We start from the raw sequence: 13,287 nt of genomic DNA on the forward strand, positions 1-13,287 counted from the left end.
ATTCCACTGTTCTTTCACTTTCAATTTTGGGGGTAACTTTTTATAATAAAAAAATCTTTAAAAAGGTTCTTGCATAAATACATTAATAGATATATTTATGACTATATTCTCTGGCTATTAAAAAAGATCTCCTAGCTGTGGATCTGAAACTTACATTCCATAATGCAGATTCTGACTGACTCGCCTCCCAGCCCACAGCAAAGGCACGGCTAGTGTGACATGTTTCAAATACCATTCCAAGGAACATGCAGGCTCCCAGCCAATGGCTGCAAGGGGACTGACACTGATCTGGTTGCTCTCAGCTGCAGACCATCACAGATGAGGTTAGATCCACAGGCTCATATTTTCTCTGTCAAAAGAAATCAGAAAGTGTTAGGCTTTTACTTACACCAGGGAACAAGAATTTGTTTTTTTATGCAAAAAAATAACAACAAACCAATTTGAACCTGATGAAAAGACATTTACTCAAAACAGCACAGTAGCAATGAAGGTGCTCTGGCAGACAGGGTCTTGTTGGATTCCTGTGAGTGCTGGACTCCTCACATGGAATTTCCTTGGCACTCCAGAAGGCCTGTGGTTGTCCTCATGGGTTTGTGGCCATAAGTGGCGCACAAAAGTCTCTGGCTTTGCCACAGTTTCAAAGCCTTTTTGGCTTATGAAAGGTTTTGCCCTCAAATGGAGTTTTCTTGAGTCCAGTCACTGATGTCATTTACCAGAGTTACAGTCCAGATCTGATATTCTAGACTCTTAATATCTTGCAGACATTCAAATGGTTCAGGTTTGGATGTGTATTCACCTCTGCAGGCCTGGACCAAATCCGATAAAGACACCCGGACAAGTTCAGCAAAATACAAAGAAATTTTTCTCTCTGCAAGACTGAAATGTCTGTGAAGCTATAAAAACATCTGCACCTACAAAAATAGGGAACCAACTCATCAATAACATATCTATCCATAATGCATGGACATTCAAAATAAATACTGTATTTACTCCTATTAAATTCTATCTTGCTTTTGCCAAACTGTGTCCTAAACTGAAAGGAAAGTAGGTAAATGTAGAGAATTTTTTACCTTTTAAGAGAAAAAGGAACCCTCCTACTCGGTTGGTGGGAATGTAAATTGGTGCAGCCTCTATGGAGGACAGAAAAGAGGTTCCATAAAAAAATGAAAATAGACTTCCGTGTGATCCAGCAATCCCATTCATGGATATATGTTTGGAGAAAAATTTAATTCAAAAAGACACATGCACCCCAATATTCACAGCAGCACAATTTAAAATAGCCAAGACACTGAAACAACCCAAATGTTCACTGACAGATGACTGGATAAAGAAGTTGTGGTATATTATATATATATATATATATGTATATATACATGTATGCATATATATACACACGCATATATACACATGAACACACACACAAATGGAATACTGTTCAGCCACTAAAAAATAAAATAATGACATTTGCAATAACATGGATGGACCTACAGGGTATTATGCTAAGTGAAATAAGTCAGAGAAAGAAAAACAAATATTCTATGTATTAACTTATATGTATATCTAAAAAATAAAACAAATTAATGACTATAATAAAACAGAAATAGACTCACAGGTACACAGAACAGACTGGTGGTTACCAATGGGGAGAAGGAGAAGAGGGGAGGCAGGAAGGGGTTAGGGGATTGAGAGGTAAAAAGTACTAAGTATAAAATGGATAGGTTACAGGGCTGTATCATACAGCACAGGGAAATATAGCCATTATTTTATGGTGACTTTAAATGGAATATAATCTATAAAAATGTTGAGCCTCTGTTTTGTACACCTGAAACTAATATGATGCAAATCAACTACTCAATTACAAAATTTTTAATCAAAGTTTTCTTTTCATATTATTTGCAATAAGTTAGAAGCCAGCACTGTCAACAGAAACATAGTGCAAGTCACAATTTTCCAGTAATCCCATTTAGAAAATAAAAAGGAACAAGTGAAATTAATTCCAGTAATAATTACATTTATCCCAAAATATCCAATATACTATCATTTCAAAAGTGTGATTGACACTTTTAAAACTTATTAATAATATTTTACATTATTTTTGTTGTACAAAGTCTTGAAAATCTATTATGTATTTTCCACTTATAGAACATCTCAATTCACAATAGCCACATGTGGCTGGTGGCTACCATACTACACAGACCAGATTACACCATTCACACTTCTGATAAATTAACTGCTCTTACTTATTTAAAAAACTTGCAGAAAAGGGTTTAGATATTCCCTCTATCAAACAAAGCAACCTTGACAGGTGGGGATTATTTTCATTATAAAGTGAAAAATAAAGGTAAGAGAGCCATGCTTACATGTATGTTAAGGTAACAATACCTTCTTAATTCATTCAGGACTTTACAATCTTTCTTCATATGCCAAGGATTCACTGTCACTGCGCAATGTTTTTCACTACTATCATCTTTGTGATTGAGAGGCTTCTGATGACCCTGCTTTGTGCTTCTGTACATAAAGTAACAAAACAGAGAAAAAGACCTTATTAAAGATAATTTAGGGGGGAGGGTATAGCTCAAGTGAAAGATCATGTTCTTAGCATGCACAAGGGCCTGGGTTCAATCTCCAGTAATTCTTCTAAAAATAAAATAAATAAATAAAAACCTAATTACCGCCCCCCAGCAAAAAATTAATTTATTACTTTAATTAAAAGTTTAAAAAAGATAATTTAGTGCAGGCTTATCAGGCTACAAGAGCTACAATGAATGCCCCCACCCATTAATTTAGAAGAAGTCTCACAGTATTTCTCAACATAAAGGCTAAAATATAATTGAGAACACTTCCTGATGGTCAGCATCATTTTAACAAAAATGTAGATTATTACGTCCCTGTTGTCAAATTTCTGTCAGAGTTGGGCATGGAACATTTAGTTAGTAAAAGTGATTTTGCAGCTCTCTTTGAAAGAAATGCTGAGAAATGATCTTTTCTGTTGGAAATTAGCCTGCTTTTAAATTCTTCAGTAGGCATAAGTGTTTACAAACCAGGCAGGAACTGGATTATATTTTACATATACTTTAGAAACTGATTTGAATTTTGCCCTCTACCTGCAAGGCTATTTCTTAGGTAATAACATAAGCAGGCCACTATACTAAATTTTGTTTCCCTGTTTGCTTAATCCTCACAACAACTCTGTAAGCTGCTATTATTACCCCCATATAAGAGATAAAGAGCTTGAGGCAGAAAATAATTTGGGTAACTTGGTAAATGGTGGAGCTGGGTAAGACTGCAGCCAGTCTGACACTCAGGTCCATTCTTCTCACCAATGTCTGATACTGCTACCTACATTCAGCAATGACCGCTAATTTCATATTTAAGTGTGTCATTTCTAAAAGTGCAAAGCTATATTAGTACTGCTGTGTAAATTATCCGTTTGAGATGTGATTGCCAAAAAAAAAAAAGAAATAAAATCAGGGTGCCACTGAGGGGGGGCAAACTGCATATGGACGGACACAAGGGGACTTTGTGAGGACAAAGTTGCACAAATCTAGAAATAGCTAAAATGGCTGACTTGTACAATTATAATGTGTGAATTTTATGGCCTGTAAATTACACCTTAATACAGATATTAAATTAAGAAACTGGGATACAAAATTAAGACTAAAACACATATATAAATCACACAAAGAACAACAGGCAAATATCATTATTTACTGCACCATTGTCCTTGATGCAGCTTCCTATCCTCACCCATTCCTGAAAGGATGATTCATTTTTAAAATAGTCTTTTAATTTATTCAGCAAATAATTTTTGATTGCCTACTATGTACCCAGGACTAGTCTAGGCAGTTGGAATAGATAAATAAACAATACAAAATCCTGTCCTCACGGAGCTTTGTTGGAGTCTAGCTGGGATGGGGGTGGAGATGACAATTCACACAACAGAGCAGCAGAGGAGGTGGCATGTTAGGAAAGAGGAACCATGGAAAAATCAAAAAAGGGCAAGGTAAAGAGAGTTTAGGGTATGGGATGAGGGTGATGTTGTATTAAATACCAGAGCAGGCCACACTGAGGACTGAGGTTAGAACTAAGACTTGGAGGTGAGAAGTCCCAGGTGGACGGAATAACCATCACCGAGGCCAGCGTGCACTTCGCATGTTCCAGAATGGGGGCACGGCTGGAGCTGCGGAGAAGGGTCAGTGCAGATCCTGTATGGCCTTGGAGGACGTTGTAAGGACTGTGGCTTTTACCCAGAGTGAAATGGGGAGGCACTGCAGAAGGACGACACAATCTAACTTAGGTTTTCGAGGCTCACTTGACTGCCAGGTGAGACTAGTCGAAACGGGTCAGAGATGAAAGGAGGGAAGCCTCTGAGAAGGGCTGTGCAGGAGGAGAGGACAGTGGCTCAGGGTAGGGAAGCAGCAGTGGAGGCAGGAACCATGGTGAGAAGTGGCTGGGTTCTGGATATGTTTTAAAGGCAGTGTTAAACCAGATCTATTGACAGAATTCATGTGGTATGTCAGTGAAAGTCAGAATAACTCCAAGTTTTTTGACCCAAGCAGCTGGATGGATTAAGTTTCCACTAACTGAATGGGGGAGGTTGCAGGAAGAACCAGTTTGGGGTGTAGGAGAACAAAGAGCTCAGTTTTTACACATGTTGCTTTTAAGATATCAGAGTTTCAAGTGAAGATGTCAAATCAGCAGAAGATTGTAAGAGTCCAGAGTTGGAGAGAAAAATTCTAGCAGGAGACAGAAATGTGGGAATCATGGGTCACACAGGTGGCACAGGAAGACATGAAACCCAGGTACTCAAACATTAAGATAACCTGGCATTAACCATAGAAGTTGTCCTTGAGGGCCTGCCTACTAGGTGTGGATATCAGTCCTATTTCCTGACCACTCGAGTTTTAAAAAGCAACTTACAAATTAATTCGTGCAAGACACTGCCTCCAGTGGGTGGGTCCAGAGCTGGAGTGGGAGAATTGGATGGTGCACACTACTCCCTACAGTAGAATGTGTGTGTGTGTGTGTGTGTGTACACATGTGTGTGTGCGCAGGGGGATGAGATACACCTGGCTTAAGAAAAAGAGCTAGTAAGTCTAGAAGCTGGAAGATGAAAGAACATCCAGATATGGTAGAGGGAACAGGGGAAACACTGTGTACTGTAAGACATATCCCCATAATGCCATTTCCCACCATCCTTTCATCAGGAACACAGTTGGAAAGGGGGGAATTATGTAGATACGTGTGATGTACACAAACTTTCTGAGTATGTAACACAGAATATCTACATATGTAGCAAGTTAGTGATATTTGTATATGCTTCAAGTTTAAAAACAAGTTCACAACAGAGGGAAAATAAAATACTGAGGAGTGGTAGAAGTATCATAGAAGGCCTTTCAATGCTCAGAATGGAAGCAAAAGCAGCTTCACCCAACAAAGAACGTCAATAAGAGTCAAGAATGTTTATATTTGCTTAAGAAATTGAGAGTTACAACTTCCTGCTTTAAAGAATTAACATAAGACAGATACCACACTATAAGCAACGTCTATACTGGAGCTTTCTTAAAGCTATTTTAGTTCCTGCTTGTTCTGATGTACTCCAGACACTCTGCAAAGAAAACCTTCTATTCAAAGGCTTAAAGGAATAAAATAAGAAATAACACTGCATTCTTTTCAGTGGTCTCTGTACTGAAAGTCACTTGCAAATGCAGCACCCTGCCACAGGTCCACATTTTTAACAATAAAGACCTTTGCGCAATTTTTCAATTGCTATGTGACTTTGGGTCAGTCTCTCACTAAGAAGCAGAATGGAGTACCAGAAAATGACACATCAGGTCTAAAACTACAGATGTGGGAGATGAACCTACACCAGGAAACAGCTAAGTGGGAGGGTAAGGTTTACCTTTTAAGTTACCGTAAGTGCAGTTACACCTGCTCCCTGCTTCCCCTGTGAAGTGAAGAGCTAGTCTTTTCCAGAAAAGCTCTCATTCTGAGAACTGTCTTCTTTAAAATATTCGGAGATTCTCTTTTAAGGTTCTTGCACTTTTAAGCCTTTCCCCAACTCTACATCCTATAACAAGTGTAAAAATTATCCTATAGCCTATTGTTACAGAACATACTCTACAAAAGCTGAGGTTTCCCAGGGTTTGGATCCCAGAACTCTGCTACCAGATAATCCTAAAGCTTTCCTTCCATAACAGACTCTTCCGCCAATTCCCAGCTGTGGGCAAATTCGGCTTCTCAGATCAGGTAACTTTCTAACTCTGCCTACGAACACTCTGCTGCCAGTAAAGGAACTCTCAGACAGAAAGCACACAATGCCCCTAGTGAGGGTTGCCTCCTTCAATCAATCAAGATGCCATCACCAAGCAAATATTTAAACCTACTGCAAAACCTCTAAAGACATCTTACAAACAATATAGTTTGTATAGATGCATACTATTTGCTCTGGAATAGTGATTTCCAATGGAAGGAACAAAGGACCACATGACCCAAGCAATTTTTTAAAACTGCACATAACCATCCCTCTTCACGTGAGGATTCAGGCAAGACGGTCTTACAGGCCTAGGTGTAACAGAATGACAGCACCTCTAGGAGTAGGTTGAAAAGCAGCGAGGTAGACTTCTAGTGAAAGGGGGTGATGTAATAGGCCCCATCGCCCACTTACCTACCAGCACAGGACAGTCATCTCAGATCGAGAACAAACACTTTGGGAAACAGAGGTTGTTTATATTTTTATGGTATTCTGGTGGAAATAATGCCCTGAGTCATGTGAAGTTGTGGCTGCAAAATTGAACAGGGGACTGGACATTTTCACATTCAGGACAAAAATAGCCCCTGGATAGCCACCATATCTGCTCTCCCCTTTGCCTGTTCACCCCAAAAGCTGCAGGACTCTCCTGCTTGCAATGACACCCACCACTTCTCACAAATTCTTGCCAAGTTCACATCAGCAGCTGGTGGTGTCAAAGTCACCATTTGTACTGCTATGAAGTCCCTCCATTTCTTTATATCCCTTCTATTTTCTCTGTTGTCTTCCTAGCTACACTTGCATTCAAAAGATAGTTACCGCACTAACATTGCCTCTGTAATCAGTCCAGGATATAGGAAGTAGAGATTCAACTGTAACCAGTCCCAGAATACTTGTCATGCCACACTAGTGTCCCAAAAAATACTCTGGCATCCCTCATCTCACTCAAAGAACCACTGCATTACTTAGAGGTTGTAAAATTAGAGGGCTTTCTCTACTGGGAAACACTGTGGCTTGTGGTAGAGTTGTGATTTCAGTTTTTGCAACTACTTACAGGCAAAAAGACATGGCCCGCAAATTTTCTTCAAGCGTTTGGTATTTAAACTTTCATTAGATACAGAGCCGGTGGACTAACCGTAATCTATGAACATATGGTCATATTATCAAATAATGTTCATGTCTACCTTACAGACATGTAAGAACTTGGATTACACCTGCAAGCCTCTAGGACTTTAGAATTAGATGTGAAGCATCCTGTGAGATAAAAAACCTCCTATCCAGTCACAGAACACAATTATAGACAACATGACACTAATGTCACTGAATACATTAGTATAGTCCATGTATGGTTAAGTTACATCTCCAATTTCTCAGAGCTGGAAAGGAGATGTCTAGAAAAGCTGGAAAAGCCCAATTACCAAAACAGCTCAAAAGTTAATGCAGACTCCTGCACCTCCCAGAGCAGAGGGCGGAGGGGGCATTGCCCAACACTCTGTCCTCCCCCAGGATGTGGCATGTGGGGAAGCAGGCAGGAATGGGTGGCTGGGACTCGGAGGTGGAGAGGTGATGAAAGCAAGAGTGGAACTGCTCTGGTCCTAGAACAACAGAGCTGTAAAAAGCTCGGCTTCAGTTCAACCAACTCCCTCTCCCACTTTCCCTCCCACCTACGTGACAAACAGAGCACAGCCAGGCACTTTCTGCCCATGACGGTGACTACTAGTAGGAAAGGGACCAGGATAAAAGCATGTCCTATAAAAGATCAGTCTGATTTTAAGGCTATGTTATAAACAATGAACAGCACTGTCAGAGTGGGACACTTGTGTGGCGCTCAAGTAGGGAGGAGGAGGTTGAGGATCCATTTCCAGCACTTCCATGTCTTTTATCACTCCTATTTCTGACCTTTCCTTTGCCACTTTTTGAAGCACTGCCATCACTGGCAGGTAAAGGGGCAGCAATGTGACTTGGCCGTTTGGCTGATGGGGCTACATTTCCCAGCAGTGGAATGAAAAGGCACTGGAAGAGGATCAGCTGGAAGATGTGAACTGCGGTCCTGGCCTGTGCCAAACACTAACCAGGTGACCCTGGGTTAGGCTCTTAGTCTCTCTGGGCTTCCGGCTGTTTACTTATAAAAGAAGGTTTTGTCATTGCACAAATATATCCAATATGAAATGTAACATGAAAGTCAAACATAATGACATCTCACCTGCTTGCCTCAGGGAACTGTACAAGCACTGAACACTATGTGAATGTAAACACAGTCTTAAGAAAACTATTGAGGTAAAGCACTAAACTGAACATGGAGATAAAGTTTTATGGATTTTCTTGGCTTTCTTTTTTAATTGCAACACTGAATTAATAGTTATTAGCTATAATCCACACCACCACCACTGCGAATAAATAAAGAAGGTAAGCACTGCCTGGATGCCTGTTATTGCCCGATGCTAAGCAGGGTGAGGGGTATAAAGGAGGCTGAACAAGTGAGTCTTCTCCAGTTACCAGCTAAGTGAGGAGACACATTGGAAACCACCCAGGAATGGTACCAAGTCAGTACTCAAATCCAAGATTACAGACTACTGATCATAAACAGTACAGGAATACAAAGAGGAGCTAGAAGTATTTGGAATAAATAGGGAAGACTCTATGAAGGGGATGGGGCTCCAACTAGTTCTCAGGGCAATTCTAAGCTGTTTTAACTGAGGACTGGATAGGAAAAGGCTGGTGACTCCTGGTTTTTAATAAGGCACAGGTTACCCTAGGAGGCTAAGTTACATAATGATTGGAACAAATAAGGTAAGTCCAAAATGATGAAGGGTCGAGACTCCCTGGCTGAGATCTGGTTGTGTTAAGTCTTTGACTTGACTGTAGATGTGGGAGCACCAAAACTGTAGGTTGACTGAAAGGGGGGGAGAGAATATCCAAGAATTCAGCAGAAGGAAAAATTCATGTATCAGGGATGAAAGCTCTTCATCAGAGTATCAGCAATCAGAATAGACACTTGAAACCAAAAACATACAGTTCAAGAAGCTGACAAAATGTGGAGGGTGGTGAGACAAAGATAAATCAAAGACCACTCCAAGCCTTTGTGTATTCAAGACCGAAAGAATGATTATCCCACTGAATAAGTGGAGACGCTGCAAGAAAAAAGATTATGAAATCAGCTTTAGACATGTTGAATCTGACGTATGAGCTAAGAGTAGGTTTTCTCTAAGAAGCTCAAAATTCAAAACTGAAGCACAGATGTTGAGTACAGGCTTAAGATGCAGATGGACAAGACATGATAAATCTCCTAAAAGAAAACATAGGCAAAACATTATCTGACATAAATCTTAGCAACATTCTCCTAGGGTAATCTACCCAGGCAATGGAAATAAGAGAAAAAATAAACAAAAGGGACATAATTAAACTCATAAATTTCTTCACAGCAAAGACAACCATAAGTAAAACAAAAGGAAACAACAACCTACGAATGGGAGAAAATATTTGCAAATGATACGACTAACAGAGGCTTAATTTTCAGAATATATATAACAGCTCATACAACTTAATAACAAAAAAACAAACAACTCAATCTTAAAATAGGCAGAAGACCTAAACAAGCATTTCTCCAATGAAGACACAAATGGCCAATAGGCACATGAAAGAATGCTCGATATCACTAATAAACTGAGAAATTCAAATCAAAACTATAATTAAGTATCAGCTCCCATCATTCAGAATGGCCATCGCTCAAAAGTTCATGAATGATAAATGCTAGAGAGGCTGTAGAGTGAAGGGTACCCTCTTACACTGCTGGTGGGAATCTAGTTTGGTGTAGTCATTATGGAAAGCATGGAAATCCCTGAAAAAACTAAAAGTAGACTTACCCTATGACCCAGCAATCCCACATCTGGGTATATAACTGGAAAGAACTCCAATGTGAAAAGATACCTGCACACCAGTATTCACAGCACCACTGTATACAAGAGCCGAGACATGGAGGAAAGCTAAATGTAGCAACAGATGACTGGATAAAGAAGTTGTGGCATATTTATACACTGGAATACTACTCTACCATGAATAGGACAAAATAAAACCATTTGCAGCAACATGGATGGAGCTAGAGATCGTCATTCTAAGTGAAAGCAGCCAGAAACAGAAAAATACCAAATGATACCACTCATATGTGCAATGTAAAAAAAGAGAGAAAAAGACACTGTGAACTCATCTACAGAACAGAAACAGACTTGCAGACTTAGTAAACAATCAAGGTTACCAGGGAAAGGGGATAGGAAGGGATAAATTTGGGAGTTCGAGATTTACAAATGTCAGCCACTATATATAAAAAGAGATTTTAAATTAAGTTTCTTCTATATAGCACAGAAACCTATGTTCATTATCTAGCAATAACCTATAATGAAAAAGCTGATACAGCCACCAACTGAGGAAGCAAGAGAAGAAAGGAGAGTTAGTTATGCTGGGCTAGAGCCCACTTCTAAAATCCTTGTCAGCCACTGAGGCTGCCCCGAGTACACTGAGCTTTCCTCCCAGGGACAGGCTGACATGACATGCGTCCTGCAAACCTGGGGCAGCAGAGGCCGTCCCCAGGTCTGGCCCTAGGGGAGATGGGAGCAAGTCCACCTGCTCCCCTCGGGGCAGCACCCCTCCCTGCAGCCCCCGCCACCTGACTGCACCACGCCTGCATCTCAGGAAACCACTGACTTGAAAACAACTGATCCACGAACCTGGGGCAGCGGCAGGGAGATGGGCAGCGACCTGGCAAGCTGGTAGACTTGCCCCCATCTCCCCCATGGCCTGTCCAGGGCTCGGCCTCTGCTGCTCCAGGCACGGTCCGCAGGTCAGCCTGCTCTCGGGAGGAGGGCACGGTGTGGTTGAAGGCAGTGGCGGGTTATGGGGTCTGCCCATGGGAGCCCTTGGATTTGCTTCAAACTCCCCAGCGCATGGCCTGAGCTTGGCCTCTGCTGCCTCAGGTTCGTGGAACTCAGGTTACAGGTCAGCCTGCTCCTGGAAGGCGGGTGCTGTGCTGTCAGGGAAAGGCGGCAGCTGCGATGGCGGGATTGGGGCTGCCCTGTGAGAGCGCGGGGGTTGCAACAATTTCCCGCTGCTGCTGCAGCCATCCCAGCACACTCATCGCACCGAGCCCATCTCCCAGGAGCAGACTGACCTGTAACCTGAGTCCCACTAACCTGGGTCTTTAGAGGCCGCCCCCAAGGTCAGGCCGCAGGTAAGATGGGAGCAAATCCATGGGCTCCCATGGGGCAGTCCCCATTCCATCCGAGGCCCCGCGACCGCACCGCACCCACCTGCAAGGAGCAGGCCATCGTCTGAGGGCCAGTCGGAGATGCTCTGGAACCGTCCGGCGCCCTCCCAACTCCCGGGGCTGTACCTGCTCTCCTAAACCCGTGTATAAGCGGCGGCAAAAACACGGTGTTCAGGAACTACTAATACCGGGGTTACCACGAACCACAGCGGCGGCTGGGACCCGCCTCAGGGTCCTAACGGGACGCGCGGCCGGGACCTCACCTCCGCACCCCTCCCTGGGCGCCTCCTCAGCTGCACAGCCCAGGCGTCACCCGCCGGCTCCCCGAGCAGCGCGCCCCCACCAGCGCCCTCTTAACTGTCCGGCAGCGGCAGCCGAGCCGCGGGCAAGCGGCGGCCCAGGCCCCAGGCCGTGTTCCTCTTCCAGGAGCTGGTCCAGGAGCAACCGGCTGCCGCCAGCTTCCACGCGTTCTGGGTGGGTTCCGGCGTCCGCGCGTCTGTCCGTCTGCGCGTGCGCGCCCCTCCTCCTCCCGCCCGCAGCGCAAACTGCTCGGGTGGGTCTCCTGCTTTACCGGCCCTGGCCGCTGGGGCCGGGAGGAGCCAGGTGGGGCCCCTCCTGCTTGTCCCGCCAGGTCTCCATCCCCAGAGCCTTCACCCAGCCACCGACTGGGTCCTGGCATTGAACTAGAACCACGACTGCCCTAGGCCAGGCCTCACCCACCCAGCCCCACTTTCCCTGCTCAACTTCCCCTCCCTGTTACTACCCTCCCACCACTGGCCAGGCCCAGTCTCCCACCAGACCTTGAAGACAGGGCTCCTTCTCCTCACACCATGGTCCCTGCCCTGACACTCCATCCTGCTAGGTCCTAACCTATGGCCCCTACACCCACAAGCTTACCCCTCATGCCTCAGCACAGGACACCCAACATCCTGAAATTATCCCCCTCACCTCTCAGCCAGGTCATTTCCACTCTGATCGGGCCCCACACCTCTCAACCTGTACCCCCACACCATGGGATCCCCTTAAATCTGAGTGCACCCCTACCCTGAGCTCACTCACTCACCCTTCACCCTGTGGTTGGGGTGGGGAAATCCGTGCTCCAGTAATGATGACTACTGCCACCAGTGGGGGATCGAGCCTAGTGTGCACCTTCAGAGTTAATGTCTGAGGCTACAGGGTGAGGCAGGCTGGGATGAAGGTGGTTCCAATTCCTGCCTTGGCACCCTGATCCCCGCAGCCTGTGCCTGAACTGACCTGATGGGTCAGGTTGATCCCAGACTGCCAGCCACTGGCCTTGGGCTTTCGGTGGTTGATGGTCCTGATGGTGATCTGGACTCCTAGGGCGGAGGCACTGGGCACGCGGACCTTTGGGGTGGGGGAGTTCAGAGTATGCACTTAATCCCAGGGTTAGACATCAGATGGTGGGCTGTGTGCATGGGGCTTTGTGCATGGCATGGACTCAGCACAGGTGGGTGCAGGGAACTTGTTCATTCACACCAGGCCAGAGGGAAGAGGGAAGGGAGCTTTTAAAGTGTCAAAGTGAGGAAGCCAAAGCTTTAGAGCAAAGTAGGAAGGTGCACTGGCCAGGCCACCATGGATCTTGCCGCAACGCTTGTCCCTTGCATCAGGGGAGACTGGCAGTTGACTGGCCAATGAGACATCCCCTGCTGTGGTATAGTTTACAGGCAATTGAAGGGATTTTGAAAGGTAATTTTAATCCAATAATTTTCAGTTTCTCTGTGGTAGATTAGGTCCAAAATCATGGTGAATCTGGCAGGGA

At 43.9% G+C, this 13,287-nt stretch overlaps 1 long non-coding RNA gene across 1 annotated transcript; it reads right to left on the reverse strand.

Moving 5' to 3' along the window:
- Positions 1-177: 177 nt before the first annotated feature.
- On the reverse strand, positions 178-12,026 carry LOC140690751 (uncharacterized). Its single transcript, XR_012066030.1, has 4 exons — positions 11,771-12,026; positions 2,361-2,508; positions 1,071-1,130; positions 178-349 (listed from the first exon to the last, which is right to left on the reverse strand). It is a non-coding gene; the product is annotated as an uncharacterized lncRNA (long non-coding RNA).
- Between the last annotated feature and the right edge of the window lie 1,261 nt (positions 12,027-13,287).

The sequence above is a fragment of the Vicugna pacos genome, chromosome 31 (genome assembly GCF_048564905.1).
Source record: "Vicugna pacos chromosome 31, VicPac4, whole genome shotgun sequence".
NCBI lineage: Eukaryota > Metazoa > Chordata > Mammalia > Artiodactyla > Camelidae > Vicugna > Vicugna pacos.